This window comes from Mauremys mutica, chromosome 4, assembly GCF_020497125.1.
Source record: "Mauremys mutica isolate MM-2020 ecotype Southern chromosome 4, ASM2049712v1, whole genome shotgun sequence".
NCBI classification, from domain to species: Eukaryota; Metazoa; Chordata; order Testudines; family Geoemydidae; genus Mauremys; species Mauremys mutica.
In genome coordinates this window covers 131466768-131490734 of record NC_059075.1, presented here as the reverse complement: position 1 = coordinate 131490734, position 23967 = coordinate 131466768, and the positions used below count along the sequence as shown (strand labels likewise).

The 23967-nt window shown below is 47.6% G+C and overlaps 1 long non-coding RNA gene across 1 annotated transcript in view; it reads right to left on the bottom strand.

Moving 5' to 3' along the window:
• Window positions 1-23361, bottom strand: part of LOC123369388 — a 32938-nt gene extending 9577 nt beyond the window's left edge. The window contains exons 1-2 of the long non-coding RNA XR_006579020.1: window positions 23064-23361; window positions 6756-6809 (exon numbers count right to left, since the gene is read on the bottom strand). This is a non-coding gene — a long non-coding RNA (uncharacterized LOC123369388). The remainder of the gene's footprint in view (window positions 1-6755; window positions 6810-23063) is intronic.
• Between the last annotated feature and the right edge of the window lie 606 nt (window positions 23362-23967).

The following is a 23967-nucleotide window of genomic DNA, read 5'->3' as shown; positions in this document are numbered from 1 at the left end:
ATTTTTGTCTTTGCTTTCCCTAGCTAGACCTAACAGCTCTGTGAAATACACACACTGAGTAGTACTGCAACATCTGTTTCTATCTGTATCAGAACACATCTGGATGCATTTCAGCAGAACTTTCAAGCTTGTCTTGAAGCACTGCCTTTTGAAATTCTGTAGTTAAGATAGATAAAACCAAACATACGTCTCTTTAAAAAAAGTTGATCATTCATGAATAGGTGCCACGAGAACCTTATAGAAACAATGTATTTCAAAACCTGGTCTTTTGTTTCAGGTTGTTGTTGTTTTTAATTCCAATCTTGACAGTAAGTCATGTTAAAGTTGTTCCTTTGATACCAAACTAAACCAAGCTGTTACATACGATGTTCTAAAATGTAAATGCCATTGTAGTCTGGGGCCTTGTGTTAAGTTACCAGTAAACACAAGTGATTTTTTTGGTTGTGTGATTTTTTTACCTAATGTTGAATTTATTTTTTTAATGTTTTGCATTAGAACTTACAAATATTAAATTATTTCATATGCAAAGTTCAATAAAATGTCTAAAACATGTACCCTGTTGACTCACTGTCTCTCATGACCAACTTTGCTGTAAAAACATGTGATGGTTGCAGGAGGAGGCAGAACAGCATGGTTACAATCCATTGTATAAGCATCAAATTTGAAATACCTAGTCCCCCGGAAACAGATATTTACATCCCCTGGACTGACTCAGTTTATGTATGTCTGAAGGATGAGAAGCCGAGAACCTTGAAGTTCATTGGGGTGATGTTTGCCCCTATACAGAGAGGCCTAAGCATCATTTGAGTCCCACTTAAGCCCTCCGGGATAGATTTTCGAGAGCACTCCATTCTCGTTAAGCACTTAAATAAGTGGCAAGATCTTCAAGAGAGTGCCCCACAATGGGTGCATGCTGGAATCTGAGCACTTCTGAAAATCTGGTCGATTAGTGTCCCAACAGGAGCTGTTGGGTGCTGAGCACTTCTGAAAGTCTGGTGCTTATTTAAGTGCCTAAATTGGAGCGGAGCCATTCTGAAAACCTAGCACTGACTGTGGGTGTTGAGCCTTTGGAAATCTGGTCCTTGGTGCTTCATAACCTTGGTGCTGTCCCTTCTGTGCATGGGTGAATATCAGCCACAAATAAATGTTGGCCTCTGAATATTCATCATGGCCAAATAAAGACTCAAACTTCCATAAACATGGAAGATCAGCACATACTTATGTCCCAAATCCCCATCTAAATCCCCAATGATTTAATGAGCCCCATTTAACCTCCAACAGCTGTAACCAGTCACACTTCTCTGATCAAGGAGGCAACACAGCCCTGAAGAGAATTTCCAACACCACTGCAGAAGTGGAGAGTTTGTAAAGATTAGTCAGGCAATTCCTTTCTGTCTTTTTAAAGCACCTGGCACAACATCCTCTAGGCCAGTGGCTCTCAAACTTTTGTACTGGTGACCCCTTTCACACAGCAAGCCTCTGAGTGTGACCCCCCCTTATAAATTAAAAATACTTCTTTATATATTGTAACACCATTATAAATGCTGGAGGCAAAGCAAGATTTGGGATGGAGGTTGACAGCTCGCAACTCCCCATGTAATAACCTTGCAACCCCCTGGGGGGGTCCTGACCCCCAGTTTGAGAAGCCCCACTCTAGGTAATTCTTTACAGATCTCATTTAAAAGCCAAAGGCGAGATCTTCATTGGGTGTAGTCACTGAAGTCAACAGAGCTACACTGCTTTACACCGGCTGAGGATCTGGCCCAATGTTAGAGTGATCAGCTGGAACCAAATTCCAGAATTCAGCACACTGTAAAGTTTGGGTCCGGATCCAGGCTTTTGCAGGTTGGACCCGTCTCTGCAATAAGAGTGGGTTCAGTTAAACCCCTTTCCTTTTGTCAAGAAAGAAAAGCAACAACCTCTGGGTTTCTACGAGGCTTGAATGCCACAGCTTCTCTTGGTTACACTTAGCGCTGCACAGCGCTGCTGTGGGAGCGCTCCCGCGGCAGCGCTTTGAAGCGGGAGTGTGGTCGGAGCGCCAGTGCTGGGAGAGCTCTCCCAGCGCTGTCCGTACTCCACCTCCCTATGGGCTTGGCTACACTTGAGAGTTGCAGCGCTGGGAGTTTACAGCGCTGGTCATCCAGCTGTGTAGGAACAGTGCTGGTGTGTGGCCACACTCACAGCTACCAGCACTGGTGTGTGGCCACATTTGCAGCACTGTTGGGAGTGATGCATTATGGGCAGCTATCCCAGCATTCAAGTGGCAGCAACGTGCTTTTCAAAAGAGGGGGGTGGGGTGTAGTGTGACAGGGAGCCGGGGAGAGAGAGAGAGAGTGGATTTTTGGAGCCAATACTGTGTGTTAGCTTCCTGCCTTGTAAAATCAGAAAATGTTCCTGACCCCTTACTCTCAACTGCAAACAGCCTGCATCCAACGGACTCCCTTTCTCCCCTCTGCCCCTCTGTTTCTCTGTCAAGCAAACACTCACTCCCTGCCTGCCTCATTCACAGGGGTTATCTCATTTGATTGTTCACAGTCAGGTACAGATTGATCACAGCAAATAGGAGCTATGTTTGTTTTTTAGATAAGCAGCTCCCGGAGCACCGGAGCTCCGAGTTCACAACAAAACAAAGAGAGGCTGCATAACAAAACAAAGAGAGTAATTTAGTTAAAAGCATTCTGGGATATCTGCTAATACCCTGGAGGCCAATAACAGCGCTAGTGTGTGTCCACACTTGATGAGCAGCGCTGGATCACCAGCGCTGCACTCGCTACACCCCAAGCAGACCAGGTGTTCAGCCAGCGCTGCAGCCAGGGAGTTGCAGCGCTGGATGTGCCTTGCAGGTGTGGACTCTCAACTCTCAAGTGTAGTCAAGCCCAGGGATTAACGTACAGCGCTGGGAGCTGTGCTCCCAGTGCTGGGGCTCTGATCACACTGGCGCTTTGCAGCGCCGCAACTTGCAGCGCTAGAGGGGGTGTTTTTTCACACCCTGCAGTGCTGCAAATCTGCAAGTGTAGCCAAGACCAAGTCACTTAGGCTCTCATAGATGTTTAGGTGCCTAATAACCTTTAGTTTCAATGGGAGTTAAGCACCTAAATACCTTGGAGAATCTGGGCTTTAGGGGCTTTTGAAAACTGCACCGGAAAGGGGTGACTTACCAGGCAGCTGGGTACAGCATAGCAGGCTCTCCTCTTGTGGCCCCACACTGGGTCCAGCAGTGGTCCGCATCTTCTTGTGACTCAGCCCTCCAGCCAGCTGCCAGTCACTCCCAGCCCTGCCAGGGTAACAGCAGTCCCACCACCCAGTAGTCCGATGACCTTCTCTCAGATCTTTAGCCCCCGATTCTGGGTCAAGCAGTCCTTACACCCTCTTGCCTCAGAGCAAGGCCCCAGTAGTCCTTACCCTCTTCTGTCAGGGGTTTGGTGCCACTTTCTCCAGTGGTGGGGAGGGAAACCCAGGTCCTCTGTTTACACCTCATCCAATCCAAGGACCCCATAGCAAGCAGCCAAGACTAGCTCAGAGTCCTTGTGGCTTACCTGGACTCCTTCCTACCATGCCTGGCCTCTAGGTCCTTTGCCCCAGCTCCTTTCCAGGCTCTGCAAAGTTCTTGCCTGCTATCAGAGTAGGGAACACCTTCCAGGGCTTTCTCCCTGGAGGTCTGGTTCCTGCTCTTTTATCAGTGCTCACTGAAGGAGCTGCCATGGCTTCTTAGGGCATCTCCTGGCCTATTGTAACAGTTCCCTTCCCACATTACAGGGCAGCAGACACCTAGTCCTCAGCTTCTTCCTGCACTGAACCCCTTCCTTGGTATTAGCCACCCAGCTCCTCCACACCTGGGTCTCATCTTTAATTGAGTCTGACACACCAAGTAGCTGCCTCCAGGTGTCCCAATGGAGCACTCCTGTTCCCCTTTCAGTGCCAGTGGGGGGTGGGTTTACAAGGCAACACACCCTCCCATAGTCTTTAAACCCAGTAACAGCAAGAGGTTCAGGATGCAAAGATGCAAGACCCAGGTGAATAAGCTGATTGTTAAAAGAATGTAAGTCAAACACACACACTACTTTCAGAAGCTGTGACAGACAAGCTCGATAAAAAAAAGATGAATTAACTAGAGATAGGAGTCCCCAGCTAAAAATCTGGTTTAATAAATTAATAGATTTTAAAGCCAGAAGGGACCAGTATGATAATCTAGTCTGACCTCCTGCACAGGACAGGCCGAAGAGCCTAACCCATTCAGAACATTGTGGGGCTATATGGAATCCTGATTTGCACTGTGCATTCCTTCTGCTGAATTAAGATTTTCGCTTATGCCATTAAGCCACATTCACAGTTTCCTAGAGCAGCCCATTAATCCAGCAGCGTGAAATGCTGGCACACAAAACATGCCTGCTCTTGTATTTCATTCTGAACTCCCAACTCCACCAGGGGTCATGAGCCAGGGCTCAGTATTAAGCAAAAACCGGTCTGGGCTGTCTCAAATCAAGTGAAATGTGTGCATTGGTGAGGTTCTGAGACAAGCCCAGGAATGTTTGCTGTTCAGCTTTCGGGCAGGGTTCTGTGATCCACTGGCACCATCGGTGAACATACAAATGAATGGGTTAACCAAAGGCAGAAGAGACTGTGAACAGGCAGGCAGACACAACTCCCTGTTCTGAGAGCTATTGTAGAAGAAGGAGGGGAGAATGCCCTGTGAAGACTGAAAATAAGCCTCTCCTCTGCTTTAGATGGGCTGAAATTCACCCCTGTGCAGAATCATAGACGTGTAGGACTGGAAGGGACCTCAATAGATCCAGTCTAGTCCAGTCCCCTGTAGTCAGGGTGAGACGACGTATTAACTAGATTGTTCCTGACAGGTGATTGCCTAACCTGTTCTTAAAAACCTCCAGTGACAGAGATTCCACAAGTTAACAGTTAAGAAGTTTTTCCTAATGTCCAATCTAAACCTCCCTTGCTGCAATTTAAGCCCATTGCTTCTTGTCCTATCTTCAGAGGTTACAATTTTTCACCCTCCAACACAACGAAGTCCCATGCACCCCTTAAGTCCCACATAAGCCATAAGGGTCTGAATGGGACCTAAATGATCATTTCAACCAGGAAAACAAACGCAAGACACAGGACTTGATTTTCCTCTCCCGATATTTTGTGCTCCATTGATTTTAATGCAGTTATTGCTGATTACATCTGCATGAGTGAGAGCAGGGTCAACTCCGCCACACAGATTAGTGATCTGAATGGCAACAAATTACAGACTGTCCTTCAGCTGTTTCTGGAGGAAAATGCTGTGACAACCTGGGAATTTTCTGTAGTATGTTTACCAAGCCTATGTGTGCCTCAGTTTCCCTCTGTACTTTGCATGGTTACTTAGGGAAAAGGGGTTAAGTCTGCTCTTGGGGGCAGCCCAGGACATCAAGTGTGGGTGTGATCTTGCTGGCTGGGCCACAGTGAATAGGGTTATTAAGGAATTGGCTGGAAGTGACCCATAGCAATGCAGAATCTGAAAGAGGCAATGGAAAAAGCCCCCAGGGCCAGAATATTGAAATTTAGTAAACAATGACCCAGACGAAGGAGGTTCATTCCACTGGGAAGCTGAGCAAAGACCAGCTTGAGAACAAAGGACTGAGACATGACAGACAGGAAATAAAGCGTGGGCTTCTGGAGAAAGCTGGCTGCTCTCTCCTGGGTCTGACTGAAGAGGTTGGAGAGAGACAGAGCCTGAGATGGAATCCACTGCAGCTTGGCTGGTGGCTTGCTCTGGCTTGACCAGAATGGACTATGCTTTAACCCTTGTTTCTCTATGCAAACCACAAGTATGGTTAACGTGGTACAACCCCTTGTGACGTTAGCTGATTAAACTATGACCTTATAGATCACTGTTATATCATTGCAACAAATCTTATACAAAATGTGGCATGTAAGACATTTATGGAAAGGTTATGATTCACTGAATATGATTATACTGTTTGTATGTATGTATCATTTTTGTAGTTGAAGTTAGGAACATGAACTATGTACCTGTATTTCTAAGGTGTTTGCTTCTGGGTAGGACCAACAAGGTGTTTAGCCAGCACATTGTGAAGGAACTATTCAAGCAGAATGGTCCATTAAAGAACACTATCACCCAGTATTTAGGATATGTGATGTTTAAAGGGGCTGCCCAAAGACATCAGGAGACCAAAGGGAGGGTGGGGAGGGTGTGTTTACCAGGCCCCTTCTCCAAAGGGAAAGAACAACCCAGTTACAATGATCACAAAGACCCTTCTCTAAACAACAGTGATAAGGAGCAGGAGATATCTCACCCCCTCATCCGCATGGCCACTTTTGGCTCCCTATCCATTTCCCCGGGGGAGGGGGGTGGATTCCAAGGTGTGAGGGAATGCAGCGGGTGATGCCATGTGAGCATGGAGGAAAGGGAGGAAATCCCTGCATGTGATGTCACATGCAGAAAGGGAGGTTCCTAAAGAGTGATGACATGTGGGGGTGATCTCAGGGTGTGAGGCCATGTGAGGATGAGAGGGGAGGAGAATCCTAGGAATGGATGTACATTGACTCCAGGCTAAGTGGGCAGGCAAGATAGCTGCCCTGAGGAGCTCACATGAAAACAGATGGACAGTGGGTAGTGGAAGCAGCAAGCAAACAGCACCAGGGTGAGGGATTTATGGTAGAGGACGCATGGCGAGCTTCATGGTCTGCAGAGAAAGTGACAAATAATTATCTTATCTCAAAGCCCACTCAATGTCAACCTGGGTTTGACTTACCACAAAGCCAATGGAGCCTTCTTAATCGGTTTCGTACCGGACACGGAACTTGTGCTGCAACGGAATTTGGGTGGAATTTTAGAGACAGTCCATTAGGTCAGTGGGGACAGCCATAAACCATGACACATATGGCCACAAAATGACTCAACTTCCTGGAGGTTTTCATGCCTTGAACACCATTGATAAGAGGCTGTGGTTTGGCTTGACCAGATTGCATACACTGAATAAATAACTGCAGCACCTAGATGCTCCAGCCAAGATCAGACCCTGTGCACTAGATGCTGTACAAAGACAGTCCTTTGTCTAAATTGTCAAGGCAGAATTATTCTCCCCTTTGGCAGATGGGGAACTGAGGCACAGAGAGGTTAAGTGACAGAGGGAATTTGTCACAGAGCCAGAGACAAAACCCAGATCTCCTTAATCCTAGCCCAGTGCCGTAACCACAAGACCATCCTTCCCCCTCTAGGCCACCCTTCATTTGAACATCTCAGAGTGCTTTACAGTCATCAGTTAATACTCACTGCACCCTTTATGTGGCAGGGAAGTATTTTTACACCCACTTTGTAGGTGGAGAAACTGAGGCCCAGAGTGATTAAGTGACTTTTCTAAGCCCAGTGGCAGAGCTGGGTGTGGAACCCAAGAGCTCCTAAATCCCAGGAAGCCACTGATCTGAGCACTAGATAACGCTGCCTCTCAGAAAGGTGAGCAAGGTAGGGTGACCAGATGTCATGATTTTATAGGGACAGTCCCGATATTTGGGGCTTTTTCTTATATGGGCTCCTATTACCCCCCACCCCCATCCCGATTTTTCACACTTGCTGTCTGGTCACCCTAGAGCAAGGCGAGAAAGATTGACTCGTATTTCTTCCAAACAATCTTTCTCCTCCCTCCGAACTGCTGAGACATTTCAAACCTGAGGTATGCTGTTCTTGAACAGAAATGTGGCATGGTTCTTGCAACCAGCCTCTGAGCAAACCAAAAACATGTGAAGCTGCAATTTCCAGTCAAGGCTTGCGATCAGCAGATGACAGTCCTTTAGTATTCTGCTGATACAGGAAACCACCTTCTCAGAACAGGAGTGTAGGGGAAGCTACGTGGCTATAAATAGTCGGTTGTACAAAGAAGCCTCTGAAAACAGCTGAGACGAAGAAAGGGGGTTTCCATGACAACTGGGAAGTCTCATGCTCCCAAGAGAGGGGGGAAGATGAAGAAATAGTAAATAAGAGAGAAAAATGACAAGGAGGCGGAAATGGTATCGCGTTACAAACTGAACGCTACCAAGACAGAGAGGGCTAGCTGGAAACCATCCACCATCTGCTCCGGACCGGTCAGCTGAAATCAGTACATGCTGCAGTTAGACACCACAAAGGATGGGAGCTTGCTTTCCTAGTGCTACATAGTGATAGTGTCCATCATTGGCAGGCAGCCTGGATGAATACAGCGCAGGAGAGCTGAGTTCTAGTTCTGCTCCTGCTTGTGGGACCAGGGGCCAGTGACTTCTTCTCTCTCTCTTTTATTTGTATTACTTTAGCACCTAGGCATCCTGGCCCTGGATCAGCTCCCCATTGTGCTAGGCGCTGTACAAAGACAGGACAGAAAGATGGTGCCTTCTGCAAAGAACTTCAACTCTATCTCCTCATCTGCTTGCGTGTCTTGGCTGCTTCGACCACAAGCTCTTCAGTGCATAGATGGTTTCTCACGATGTGTCTGTACAACACCTAGCGCAAGGGGGGCCTGGTCTCAGTTGGGGCATCGAGGTGTAAGACACACAATAAAAATAAATCAATCCCCTGTTCAGCCAGCTGAGCACCGACATTCATCCAACCCACAAATCGTTTCTGCACATGCATTTCAGTGACATGGCCATCATCATTCAGGCTTATTATTTAGGCTCAGCCCTTGATCCTGTGCCCATTGAAGTCAATAACTCCTATTGATTTCAGTGGATCTGGCCTTTTGAGGGTCTGGGACCTAATGATGAGGGAAAGGTCCCTACATAGTCGTGGAAATTAGGGGTGTGAGGGGGGGGGGCTGCAGCACCCCTGGGCTCCCAGCTGCCGGCCCCGTGCGGGGTCTTGGCTGCCAGCCCCACGCCTGGGGCTCTGCTGCCGCCCCGTGCCCAGGGCTTTGCTCCCGTCCTGAGATTTGGGGCGGGGGGGGGGGGTGGACAGGGGTAAGGGGGCTGGCTTTCAGCAGCCCCACTATTAAAAATGTTCCAGCACCACTGGGTCCCTAAGGGTTTGCCTACAGTCCACCGCAGTGCAGACTACTGGGCTGTGAATGGCAGAGCATGCCAAAGTGTTTCCTTAGGCTCTGTGGCTTCCATTCAGGCACCTGAAGCAGCCAGTGGAGCGGAGGTCCTTTGGAAATTCATCCATACAGTGTTAGGTGCTATAGAAAACCCTCAAAACAGAGGGGGAGATTATACAGTGAAATATGTCTAGCGCCTGTTTACTGTCTTCGCATGTGTCCGTAAGTAACTAGATCTGAGGTTGCTCAGAATCTGGCCAGAAGTGGTGGGAAAATGGTATTTCAGCAAAAATTTTCAAAAGAAATCAAAAGTGGGGGGGGGGGAGGAGGGAGGGGCAGTTTGACATTTTTTGCAGAAATTTTGTTGTTTTTTTTAAATGAGAAACTGACAATTTTTTATTGGTTTCCAGTTTTAAAAAAATCAAAACATGTTTGGTTTTCCATGGAACAGCTGGAAAATTAGGAATTTTCTGTGAAAATTTTCATTAAAAAAATAAAGCTGTATTTAGCAAAAAAGTGTTTCAACCAAACTTTTTTGACCAGCGCTGGCAGGCAGATCCCTGACAGAGAAGGGACTTACAAAGAATGGGCCCCACCCTGAAAACAGTAATTGCCAAGTGCTTGCTATCATGATCTGGCTCATCAGAACTAAGCACTGTGCTTGTAGTGAGCAGTTGCTGGACTGGGTCAAATACCTAAGGACCAATCTTCAAAAAGTATGTAGGTGCATAGCTTCCATTGGAATCAAAGGGAACTGGCTCAAAATTAGACAGAACACCGGCAGGAATGACAAACAAGGGAGGTCGAAAATGGTATGAGGGGATGAAAGATCCCAGAGTGGAGTTTAATGTTGCACAAGCATTGCTTTAGTTCCTCTCTTACTTCCCACCCCCCTCCAAAAATGAATTAACATAATAATAACCCCTAGCTCCTACTCATCTCCATCCATAGATCTCTAAGCAGAGAGTATCATCCTAATTTTACACATGGGGAAACTGAGGCATGGAGAAAGAAAGTGACTTGGCCAAGCTCACCCAGCAGGACAGTAGCAGAGCTGGGGATAGAACCCTAGTCTCCTAAATGCCAGCACTCTCTCCAGGAAGCCAGGCTGTTTCCCCTGTTTTTCCTCCTCTATCCACTAAACCCCACAGCTAGGATTTTTGGCCAGGGTTGAAGGAAGCAATGAAAAGCTAATGAAAAGCCGTGAGTTTCCAGAAGGGATTTGAAACACTAGAGTTATTCAATCCCATATCAAATATTGGCATTAGTTAGCTAATGAATGTGAACAACATGTACACTTGTGTGCCTAAAGTGAAGCATCTAAATCTATATTTAAATACCTAAATAAATGGCTTAATTGTCAGAGGTGAATGTAAGCTCCTTGGGGCAGGTACTGGTCCATGTGAGTGAGGACCTCAGGATATGGCCCGTCCATCCCCCTGTGCTGAGGTAAGACCAAATATACTTTGACCACCCATGACAGGTGTTTGTTCAACCTGTTCTTAAAACCTCCAGTGATGGGGATTCCACAGCTCCCTAGAATAGATCACCTGTTCCAGTGCGTAACTATCCTCGGAGTTAAACAGTTTTACCTAATATCTAACCTAAATCTCCCTTGCTGCAAACTAAGCCGATTCCTTCTGGTCTTTCCCTCGGTGAGCATGGAGAACAATAGATCGCCGTCCTTTTCAGCACAACTCCACTTTTAGACTTGTGGCTAAACCTTCACCTTAAACAAGACTGAAAGAACAGCAAGTCCCAGACAGCCGTTCCAACCACATTCTAAGGCCCCGCTTTGGTAATATGATCACAGGATTGTCTCTTTCCTATGCACAGCATTCGGCACCATGGGGCCCCAATCCTGGCAGGGCATGTGGGGGCTGCCATTATATCTACCACCAATAATAATAGAGAGAACAGAAAACGGACATTATCAATTCTGATGATGATCGCAGAAGCAGCTCAGAGCCCCAGTCCCGGGCGCAGGCCCCATTGCGCTGGGCGCTGTACACAGACACAGAACATTAGGATTCATTTTCCTCCCACTTTCAAACCTCTGCTGAAAATGCTTCTTAACCCTGTTAACTATGCTTCCGATTTCCAGTCTCCTGCTCTTGGTATTTATTATTTAACACCATACTATTCATCTCTATAAAGCCTGATGACAAAGCCCAGGAGAAAGAACAGACATGCCGCCAGCGGGATTCTATGGAATTTCCTCTAAAGCATATCATCACATCATTTCCTCTATTGTGCCATAGGACTTTTCCACATGCAAGTGGTTTGGGGGCACAGTTACAACACAAATCCCGTGCACAATAGAAATGTTAAAAGTCTTGGAAGGAATTTTAGTGCACGCTGCATCTCAGGAAAAGGTTTTCTTTTTCAGCTCCTCATTTTCAGAGGGTTGGAATACTGTGTGCTCTGCAGTAGAGGCGACACATTTCTATCATGCTATATGCTGCCACCTCATGGTAAAAAGCGGGGACAGGCTCTTTGTCTTCAAGGTACATTGCCTTGGTAGTGGAGACAAGGAGTTTGATAAGGGGGATGTGTGGTTGGGGGTGATCTCCGGAATACTCTGGCATCATGCACTCTGCCAGGGGATCCCACCCTGGTGTTCATGAAACTCCCTCCATGGTCGACCAAGGCCTGCATAAGGGGTGACTGACCTGACCACAGTGAGGGGAGGAGCGGGGGGCGGGGGGACGGGGAAGTGAGGGGAGCCCGCTTCAGCAGTGTTACTGAGCATGCTCAGTACAAGCCAAGCAGCAAATTGGGGGAGGGGGAAGGAGAAGGGGCAACCTTGCATGCCCCCACCCCACGCGTCCCCTCATGTGCACCTTGTAGGCAGCAAATAATGGGCACATATGAACCACTGACAGCTCTGCACAGTTTGGGAACCCGATTCCCTAAAAGCCAGCTATTATTCTGGGGACATCACCAATCTTCACCTCCTCTGGGTGAACCGCAGCAATAAGTGCCTCAATCTCCATCATTACAGCATCAACAGCTGCTTTGCCAATGCCAATCTCGGTAGCCCCTGATCTGTAGCTGTCAGGGGTTGCCAGCTTCAAAAGGGTAATAAAACCCCACTTCTGCAGTAGTATGGCCTCTCTCATCAGCACGTCCCGGCACTGACGTTCCAGGCTCCTGACACAGCTCCACGTCCTCAAGTAGAAACTCTGCAGCCACTGCTGGGTCATCCCCAGTCTGCAGGATGATGGATTGCCACCACTCTCTGTTTGTGGTCCTGCTCCAGGAGCACTGGTCAGCAAAAAGGGAATCCACAGCCTCCATCATCTGTCTCCACAGCTCCATGTCTGCATGCAGGCTCTGTTATCGCCTTAGCGAGGCATGCTGCTGCCATCTTCCCATGGTGCAAACCCTCTGACTGCCTCCCATTGTGCAAATGGGTGGTGCATTAATGCCAACAGCTGGAACAGCTCCTAGCGCTGAGAGGACCCACGCCTTGGGACTGTCCAGAACAGAGGTCGGCAGAAGTGAGCAGCAGGCTGAGATGGAAGTGCTTTGGTTTACTGAGTTGGAGGTTAAGAACACTTCCATGCCAGGAAAGATGGACAATTTCTCCCACAATACATTGCAAAACAGTTCACAGAGTAACACAGCTTGATGCAGCGCTAAGAGCCATGGGATTTGCCCACAGAAATTTTAGTGCCTAAGACAGGTTAGTGCAGTGCCACTGTGAATACAGGTACAGAGTTATATAACTCCAGTGTGGGTTAGCAGTGTGGGTGGGCGCTCACACCTAGGCATGGCAAACGCAGGTTCCTATACCCAGCAGTCTAGGTCTGGATCAACTCTGCAGTGAAGACATATGCTAAGCAATTTCTGGTCCTGCTCTGTCCGAAGTACGCTTTAGAATTTTTGGAGATTCCGTCAGTGACTTGAATTTGTGCAGCCTAATAAAGCCAACTCACTTAAAAAAAAAAGCATCAAGAGATAGGCTGATCGTGTGGCAAAGACATTGGCATGAGTCTCAGGAACTCTAGGTTTAACTCCCAACTTTGTCATAGACTTCCTCTATGATCTTGAGCAACTCACTTAATCTCTCTGGATAAAATTTTCAAGAGTGGCATAGAAATTTAGCAGCTTAAATTTTCTTCAAAATATTAGTGAAATTTCAAATTTAAAAATTTTGAATAAAAAAAATGAGAAAACTGTGTTGCAAAAATATTGTGAATTCTATCCTCTCTCTCCCTGCTTTCTGGAGCTGGCTCATGATTTCTGAATGGTTTTGGCAATACGGCTTGTTGGGTACTGCTGAACGTTACTGGGATGAAGAAAAACTGAATGAATGATTCCAAATGCGTAATTTATTCTACAGAGCTTTGCTTTCTTTTTCCATGGGTGAGTTATCCAGAAATAGATTTCAAAATTAATCTACTTATTTGTTGTTCAAATTATGCCCTTGTTTCCTGTAGCAGGACATTCTTTTCCAGTACATTGGTTGCAAAGAGTTCATTGAAAACACTTGTCATTCACACTGCCTTGTCTAGATATAGACGTCATGGAGGTCTGTTCTCATCCTCTGATTAGTTACAGACGCCATCCAATGAGGAGCCAAGAATACCATGGGACTTCTGCAATTAATCAACACAGCATTCATAGAGAATTTTACACTTCAATATACTGAACAGTTTGAAATTCTCTCCTGATGACTCGTTGAGGTGCAAATTCATCTTTCCCAGATGTTTGCATTAGTCAAATTTGCACACGAGTCTAGGGAAAGCAAATTTCAGAGTGATAAAAGGAACTATTTTTTTCTACATAACACATAAATAGCCGGTGGAACTCTCTGACACAATATATCAGTGAGACAGTGCAGGATTCAAAGAGAGATGACAAGAATAGGCAGCATTAGAATAATAAGGACTAAAACCAAGAATACTGGAAGGGTTACAGGACCAGATCCTCAAATTTCAGTGGCAAACACCTAAATTCCTTTGACGATCTGGGCCACAATTCTTCCTTATTTCAGAGCATGAGCCAATCTCTAAGTATTGAGGATTAGGAGGACCCTGGTTAACCCATCCACTGCCTCCTGCAGGGGTTTCCACACCCTCCTTTAAAGGTATCTGGTGCTGGCCACTGTCATAGATATGGTCTTGGACTACATGGATCCCAGGTATGATGCAGTCTTGCAATTCCTGTGCGTATAGAAAGCAAATCCATCCTGGTCAATGAACAAATATTCATGGATTTTTTTTTCCTGCCAGTCTGTCTGACATGGACCATGTGCTGCTGACCTGATCTTCAGTTCATATCCACAGACCACAGCTGCTCAGCATTTGGAGCAAGAGGCCAACAGCAGAATGGTTACCCATATTCCAGTCTAAAAATATCCCGTTTGTGCTATTCGTGCCCTTTGTTTGTGTGACTGACAGAACACTATTAGAGGAGATGCTCACATGCAGGCCATCTGCTGTGTGCTGAAACTAACAAGAGACCCACGCTTGCAAGGAATGCCCTCCCTGCGCACAGGCTGGAACTATAATCCGTATGATGGCAGCTTGACAGGCGGATGTCTTTTCAGCAAGCCTGGCTTCACAAATTATCCCGATTGGCAGCTTAATGAAAAAGCACACACCACTTCCACTGGGATGTCCAACAGCCTGCAGCACTTCACGCCATCTCAGCGCTGTGCATCCGCCTTTGTTGACCGGAGAATCACTTTATGTGAAGATGAGCCATATAGTACAAGATAGTGATGAAAGCAGTGTCCCGTGCAACACATGCCTTTTGTGCTGGCTCAGATCCACCTCTGGCACCCCACCTGAAACTGAAGGGAAATGGCTCCCATAGGATGTGTCTACCAAAGCCGAATGGGTGACCCCTGCCCAATGCACACGGGGATGTGAAGAAGAGATGAGAGGGTATCATGCCTTTGCCTGACTGGGAAAAAAGGCAGTCCAGTGACTTGGCAGCTTCTTGTGACTCCCGAGACCACAGTTCGAATCTGACTCTGCTGTGACCCTGTAATAATCATCTCCCCTGTCTGTCTTGCCTCGTAAAGCATCAGCTCTCCAGGACAACTTCCCTCACTAGGTGTCAGTATAGCACCTATCCCCTGATCTTGGTTGATGGTAAGTATTGTAATATAATTCAAATAATAATGGGAAGAAAAACCCTGCTAATACATCATGGGGAATTTCTTCCTGCCCCCCAAACTTTATGATCAATTTAATCCTTACATATACCGTAAAGAGCTCATCCTAGTCCTTGCATTGCTTCCTAGCACTTGTGTTTAGGGAAATCAGAAAGTTGCAATAGCTTAAAAAAGTTGGAGAGGGTGCATGTGGATTAGTGGGTGGAGCCAGGAACTCCCATGTTCCCGTCACAGATCTGTTAGGCAGGGATGTGCCTCTGCTTCCCCATGAGTAACAAACTGGCATTCAAATACCCATCTCTAAAGTGTTTAATAAAGCATTCTGTAGAGAAAAACCTCCATATAACAAAGTATCATTATCGAGGAGACAGGAGGTCTCATAAGAGCAGCACTTTGGGCAAGTCACTCACTTCCCCTCTCTGTGCCTCAGTTTCCCCATCTCCAAAATGGAGATTGGTATGTACTCCACTTTGTAAAACATGTTTGGATCTAAAGATGCTCAGGGGCTAAGTCCTGTCATCACTGTCATTTAGAAAGCCCCACCAGATCTAGTGATCACAAACATCAAAAACGTCACCAATACAAAAGGGGGGATTTTCCTCTCACTAGAGCTGGATCAACCCAAAGAGAGGCTGCGCTGTGTCCTCAGAACAAGAAAGGGGAAGCTAGGAGAAGCGTAGTTACCTGCTGGAAGAGGAGGAGAGGTAGCACACAAGTTGCTTTAGGGCTGCAGTTGGTTGGCTCTGCCAGATTTAAAGGTCTGGCCCCAGGAAGGCTGGGGAAAAAATCCCTAGAAGACAGCAAGTCTGCTGCCAGACACAGAGCTGCCAAGGAGGGTGCTCCCAGGGAAGAGGCAGATACACACTCCTGCTCTGTCAAAGCCCCTGTTGATCCTAAAACATTGCAACCTCTCTCCCTTCGCCCTCGTGTCACCGTCAGATGGACAACATCACTCCAGCCACCACCAGCCTTCGGACAGCTTCAGCTGCCAGCAAGAGGCGGGATCAAGTGCTGAGCAACCTCCCCGAGACGGGAGCTAGAAAAAGCATCTCATTGCTGGGTGAAGAATTGTCTTCTAGGCAACTTCAGCACCAGGCACGGATGGAGAGCGCGGGATTGGGACCTGCAAATGAGCTTTTAAGAAGGAATGTAATACTAGTAAATTGGACCAGCCTCGGCGATGGAAGGCCTGTATTTGCAGCACAAGAATCCTCCACAGTGTCCATCAGCTCTGAGTATCAGGCAACCATACCATCTCTGCTGGGACCAGCACCCAGAGTGCCAACCACAGGATGGAGGTTTGGTCATTGGGATACTTGCCCACTAAGAACGAGAGGGAGATCGCCAGTCTGTTTCACCCGGGTACAAGAACATTTCTGGAAGGGATGTAAAGCCTCATGCATCAGGGCTTTAGCCAATCTCTAACTGTTAGGGACTGGGAAGAGATCAGGGTGGGGGACAGATTAGCCCACATCTGCTTACTGCGGGACTCTTACAACCTTCCTCAGTAGCTGACCGCTGTCAAAGAGAGGAGATTGGAGTAGATGGAACTTGAAGCTGATCCAGCCAGGCCACCCCTATGGCTACCAAAGCGTCTTCAAACAATGACTTTCACTGCTGCCTGGGCTGGACAGTGACAGAGTTAAGGTGACAGAGCCAGTGACAGAGTTAAGGTGACAGAGTTAAGGTGGCTAGTGCCACACCTCCAGAATACCAGACATTCCGGTACTTCTGGTGTGGGTCCACCCCCACTAGCATGGCCCCGCCCCTACTGGATGACTTCACACGCAGTGTGGAGGTCCAAACGGTGTCCGCCGGCCATGATGCACACAAAACCAGATCTAGTTTTGTCTCAGTCCCAGACAGGGGACAAAACCATAGGAAAAGAGGACTGTCTGGCTGAAAATCAGATGAATGGGCTGCCTACAGAGAACTGAAAATATCTCCCACTTCCTCGAGCCAACCAGCCAGCTGTACAGTATATAGAGATTAAGGGTACGTCTACACTACGGGACTATTCCGAATTTGCATAAACCGGTTTTGTAAAACAGATTTTATAAAATCGAGTGTGCGCGGCCACACTAAACACATTAAATCGGTGGTGTGCGTCCATGGTCCGAGGCTAGCGTCGATTTCTGGAGCGTTGCACTGTGGGTAGCTATCCCGTAGCTATCCCATAGTTCCCGCAGCCTCCCCCGCCCCTTGGCATTTCCGGGTTGAGATCCCAGTGCCTGATGGGGCAAAAATCATTTTCGCGGGTGGTTCTGGGTACAGCCTCACCCCTCCCTCCCTCCCTGACAGCGGCAGACAACCGTTTCGCGCCTTTTTTGCTTGGTGAACCGTGCAGACGCCATAGCACAGCAAGCATGGACCCTGCTCAGCTCCATACCGCAATCGTGGATGTTTTAAACACCTCGCGCACTCTCGTGCAGTATATGCTGAACCAGGACCTTCGAACCGAGGCGAGTAAGAGGCGGATACGGCAGCGCGGCGATGACAGTGATGAGGACGTGGACACAGAATTATCTCAAACCGCGGGCCCCGGCGCTTTGGAGATCCTGATGGTAATGGGGCAGATTCTATCCATTGAACGCCGATTTTGGGCCCGGGAAACAAGCACTGACTGGTGGGACCGCATTGTGTTGCAGGTGTGGGACGATTCCCAGTGGCTGCGAAACTTTCGCATGCGTAAGGGCACTTTCATGGAACTTTGTGACTTGCTTGCCCCTGCCCTGAAACGCCATAATACCAAGATGAGAGCAGCCCTCACAGTAGAGAAGCGAGTGGCGATAGCCCTGTGGAAGCTTGCAACGCCAGACAGCTACCGGTCAGTCGGGAATCAATTTGGAGTTGGAAAATCTACTGTGGGGGCTGCTGTGATGCAAGTAGCCAAAGCAATCACTAAGCTGCTGCTACGAAAGGTTGTGACTCTGGGAAACGTGCAGGCCATAGTGGATGGCTTTGCTGCAATGGGATTCCCTAACTGTGGGGGGGCGATAGATGGAACCCATATCCCTATCTTGGCACCGCAGCACCAGGGCACCCAGTACGTAAACCGGAAGGGGTACTTTTCAATGGTGCTGCAAGCACTGGTGGATCACAAGGGACGTTTCACAAACATCCACGCGGGATGGCCAGGGAGGGTTCATGACGCTCGCGTATTCAGAAGCACTACTCTGTTTAAACGGCTGCAACAAGGGACTTACTTCCCAGACCAGAAAATAACAGTTGGGGATGTTGAAATGCCTGTCGTTATCCTGGGGGACCCAGCCTACCCCTTGATGCCATGGCTCATGAAGCCATACACAGGCAGCCTGGACAGTGGTCAGGATCTGTTCAATTACAGGCTGAGCAAGTGCAGAATGGTGGTGGAATGTGCATTTGGCCGTTTAAAGGCGCGCTGGCGCATATTACTGACTCGCTCAGACCTCAGCCAAACCAATGTCCCCTATGTTATTGCTGCTTGCTGTATTCTCCACAATCTCTGTGAGAGTAAGGGGGAGACCTTTATGGCGGGGTGGGAGGCTGAGGCAAATCACCTGGCCGCTGATTACGCGCAGCCAGACACCAGGGAGATTAGAAGAGCACACCAGGAAGCGGTGCGCATCAGAGAAGCTTTGAAAACGAGCTTCATCAATGGCCAGGGTACAGTGTGACTGCTGTGTTTGTTGATGAACACCCAACCCCCTTGATTGACTCAGTCCCTGTAAGCAACTCCCCCTCCCCCTTCGAGTACAGCTTACTTATGCAAATAAAGTCACTCATTTAAAAAGCATGAATTCTTTATTGATTCATTATAAAAAGAGGGAGAGAAGTAAGGGTGTGCTTTGGGAGGAGGAAAGGAGGGATGGAGAAGGCCATTAAAAAAATAAAATTCAGAGTAACGACATCCTTCTGGTTGGGCTGTCCACGGGGGTGGAGTGGGCGGGTGCACGGAGCCTCCCCCCACGCGTTCTTACACGTCTGGGTGAGGAGGCTAAGGAACATGGTGAGGGGGGAGGGTGGTTATACAGGGGCTGCAGCGGCACTCTGTGATCCTGCTGCCGTTCCTGAAGCTCCACAAGACGCCGGAGCATGTCAGTTTGATCACGCAGCAGCCCCAGAGTTGCATCCCGCCACCGCTGATCTTCCTGCCGCCACCGCTGATTTTCCTGCCGGTCTTCCTGCCGCCACCTCTCATCTCGGTTGTCCCTCCTGTCCTCACGTTCATCCCTCCTGTCCTCACGTTCACTGGCCTCTTTCCTGTAATTTGAAACCACGTCCTTCCACTCATTCAGATGAGCTCTTTCATTGCGTGTAACTTCCATAATATCCGAGAACATCTCATCTCGCGTCTTCTTTTTCCTCCGCCTTATCTGTGCTAGCCTTTGGGATGGAGGAGGGACGCTTGAAATATTTGCAGCCGCATGAGGGAGATAAATATTTAGAAAGATACATTTTACAGAACAATGGTTATACTCTTTCACAGTGAAAAGCACTATTCACCTTACATAGCACATGTGATTTCCCTACAAGGTCGCATTTTTCATCTTAATAGTGCCTGCTTGCAACTCTTGGGTTACAGATCTCAGACACAGGTCCAGGCATCAGGATTCAGCTTGCATGCGGCCATGGTAAGCCACTGTCTCAGTGATTTACCCCTCCCCCCCCAACGCATGGCTAATACCACGCTAGCTCCCTGCTAATCAACAACCTTCCCCCTCCCCCCCACCCACTGCTTGTCCGGTAGCTTGGGGAAGATCGCCTCGCCGGTGACCAAACAGAAAAGATCATCGGCATTTCACTCCTCCCCTCCCCCCGCTTCGCTACGTGCAGGAAAGTGTTTTTTTTAAGCTGCTGCATTCCACGAACCCAGTAGAAAAATGGCCACCCCCCTTACTTAAATTCCTGATTTCTAACCAGGTTATCCTGAACGATATCACTTTGCTGAGGATAACAGAACAAGATAAAGAGCGCATGCTTCTTGAATGCCAGCAGTCACCGGGACCATACGCCGCTATGCTTTGCCACGCAATGATACCTGATTACTTGCTACATGCATGGCATGGTAAAGTGTCCTACCATGGTGGGCGGAACAAGGATGCTTTGCCCAGAAACCTTCTGCAAAGGCTTCTGGAGTACCTACAGGAGCGCTTCATCGAGATGTCCCTGGAGGATTTCCTCTCAATCCCCGGACATGTTAACAAACTTTTCTAAGTAACTATACTGTCTGCGAATGCGTCCCAAGTCCTCAGGGCAAATCAATCATTAAAAAAGGCTTGCTTAAAAAACACTGTTTGCTATTTGCAAAGGTACACTCACCAGAGCTCCCTTCCATGGCGTCATTCTCTGGAATAGTTGCTTGTGAGGGCTGGGAGCAGGGTAATTCCGTCAGGGTGATAAAAAGCTCCTGGCTGCTGGGGGTCACGGAGTGCTGTGTGCTCTCTGCGAGGTCTTCCTCCTCTTCTTCATCTTCATCTTCCCCGTCTGACATGGCAGAGATTACAACCCCCACCTCGGAATCCACGGTCAGGGGTGGGGTACTTGTGGCGCAGCCCCCTAAAATTGCATGCAGCTCAGCATAGAAGCGGCATGTTTTTCGACCTGCCCCGGACCTTCCGTTTGCTTCTTTGGTTTTCTGGTAGGCTTGTCTGAGCTCCTTAACTTTCACTCTGCACTGCACGGAGTCCCTGCTGTGGCCTTTATCCGTCATAGACTTAGAAATTCTTTCAAATACTTTTTCATTTCGTCTTTTGGAACGCAGTTCTGTTAGCACTGAATCCTCTCCCCATATAGCGATCAGATCCATTACCTCCCGAGCGGTCCATGCTGGGGCTCTTTTTCGATTCTCAGGAGACTGCATTGTTAACTGTGCTGATGAGCTGTGCGTGGTCACCTGTGATGATGAGCTCTCCACGCTGGGGAAGCAGGAAATGAATTTCAAAAGTTCGCGGGGCTTTTCCTGTCTACCTGGCCAGTGCATCCGAGTTGAGAATGCTGTCCAGAGCGGTCAGTGGTGCACTGTGGGATAGCTCCCGGAGGCCAATACCGTCGATTGCGGCCACACTAACCCTATTCCGATATGTTAATACCGATATTAGCGCTACTCCTCTCGTCGGGCAGGAGTACAGAAACCGATTTAAAGAGCCATTAAAATCGATATAAGGTGCCTCCTAGTGTGGACGGTTGTGGCGTTAAATCGGTTTTAGGCTCCTAAAACCGATTTAAACGCCTAGTGTAGACCAGGCCCAAGAGAAAAAAATCACCGAGTGATTTACACGAACAGGCCTCTATATTCCACTAGAGGGCAGTGGTCACTATACCATACACTCAAGCCAGTGCCTTATATTCCACTCCAAGTTAATAACACATAGATTGTCCTCAAGCTCATAGTATCAGAAGTTCATGTTAGTTCAAGCTAACAGCTGGCGGCAATCTGTGACAGCCCAGGAACACAACAGTATTCATATACCAAAGTCTTCTGACTTGCTAACAACACCCATGATGCTTTAGGTTATAAACACGGGCCAAGCTTTTCAAAAGTGACCAGTGATTTGGACAACTTAGGGTTTAGATGTCAAACTTGAGACATTTTAAAGGGCCATATTTTCAGAAAGTACTGAGCACCCACTCTCTGAAAAACCAAGCCCCTTTAAGGTGTCTCCATTTGGGCTCTGGAAATTTGGGTCCTTTTTGAAAAAAAATGGCTACAGAAATCCAATCTAATAAGCTCTAAAGGAAAAGTCTTATTTCCTTGGTTAGTATCAGTGTAAAGCTTTCATAATGCACTCACCACACTGTTAACGGAGTGCCTAGTGGAGGGGATAGTTAAAAGGCAGCAGGTCCATTAACTTTTCTATAGTGAACCGCAGGACGGTATGAAATATTCCCAGTCAAGGAATTTCAAACCCCTCCAAAACTGAAGTTCTCTGATTTCATTTTGACTGAGCAAAGTTCCTTCCAGTTTCACTGGAAACATGGAAAAGGTTGAGGAATTTTTTCAGATGAAAAATACAGACGGATGGCGCAAGGATCCCAATCCGTTGAGTGCCAACTTTGGCATTCAACATTTTTGTCCAGATGCAAATTAAGACTCACATCAGAACACATGAAGTTTTAAAAAACCAAAACAAAAAAAACCCCAAAACAAAACCCCACAACATGTTAATTTGAAAATCAGTACTGAAAAATATGTCATGAGACTGCATTTAATTTTATTTAATCTTGCAAAGAAAACAATTGCTATTTTCCCACGGCCCCAGAGTGGAAGTGGTACAGTCACCTCTGGATTGGTGTGTCATGGCGAGGAGAAAAGAGCCTCTGCTGTCACTGAGAACTAGAGATGGATCAGAACCGGAACCCCAGACCTGGGCACCGCCCGACACCGGGGAGATTCAGATTTGAACTTCATGGCTTGTGCCCAACTTTATTTCTAGCTGTAATTCAACAAAAGGAAGATAAGAAGCTAATGATGACAGGATAGGATGCCGTTGAGATGGATTATGGTGGCAAGTGGGCAAGAGAAGCAAATCAAAGGATCAGCCAGGAGAGACAGGGGAACAGAGGCCTGGGAGAAGAAGGAGGGTTCAGTGGTTAGGGCACGAGTCTAGGACCTGGGGAACTTTGGTTCAATTCTCTGCTTTAACACAGGCTTCCTATAAGACCTTGGACAAGTTACTTAGCCTCTCTATGCCTCAGTTCTCCATCTGTAAACTGGGCATAATACCACCCACCTACCTCACAGAGGGTTGTGAGGGTAAATACATTAAAGAGTGGAAGGTACCTCAGATATGATGCTGATGGGGCCAGATAAATACCTCAGACAGATAGACTCAGAACTCCTAGATTCCTTTCCTGGCTCTGCCACTGGGTAACCTTGGGCAAGTCACTTAATCACTCTGTGCCTCAGTTTTCCTAACTGTAAAATGGGGATAATCATTCTGACTTACCCCCACAAAAGTGGTTTGGGATCCTCAGATGGCAGGTGCTGTAGAAGATCAAAGTCTTAAGGATCATAAATGAACAACAGGCCAGGCTGGCCCTCATGAGGTGTCACAGTGTTTCAGTCAATTAGTTCTCTGCATCTGTTTTCCTCATTATTTAGAGGCTAGGACAGAGCATCAGTGACAACATTTGGGTGCAGTTTGGCATCCTGCTTCTTTAAACAGAAACGCAAGCGTTAGCACCAAGAATATTCAAAATAGCTATAGGCACAAGCTCCTTCCACTGACACATTTAATGCTCTGGTTTGAGGGTGGGCACTCAGATGATTTTTTTCTCAAGGTGACTCACCACCCATGTCATGTGCTTTATATTTTGTCACAGCTGCTAAAATTAAATGAGGCCCAAGTACCCCAAACTGCTGCAGCTGGCTCACTAACCCACTGGCCCAAACTGAGGAGCAAACCCAACTGGCCAATTTGCTCTTCCTTAGCATGTGCTACGCATGCCAAGAGCTGGAGCACCTCCAGGAGTTTCCCTCAGAGTGTGACTAAGGGGTTTAGGCTGAGATTGTCAAAGCGCCGAAGAGAATGAGGCACCAATTCCCATTGAATTTAAAAGAGATGTGGGTACCTAACTCCCAGCTTTAAGCAAACACAGGATCAGGTCTTCACTGCAGAGTTAACTCAACTCAGGTGCTGCGCCTACCCACCCTCCCATCCACACTCAAACCCTACAGACCTGAGTTTAGTGGCGCTTTCAACCCAGGGTTGCTGGCCCAGCTGAGGATGTGGGTTAAAGCCCAGGTGCTGCTTTCAATGAGGCTGGTAAACTGCAGGATAAATCACTCGAGCACTGATAGTCCTCCAGTGTCTCTCACAATTCTCCGCATGGGCCCAGACAGAAAAGTTC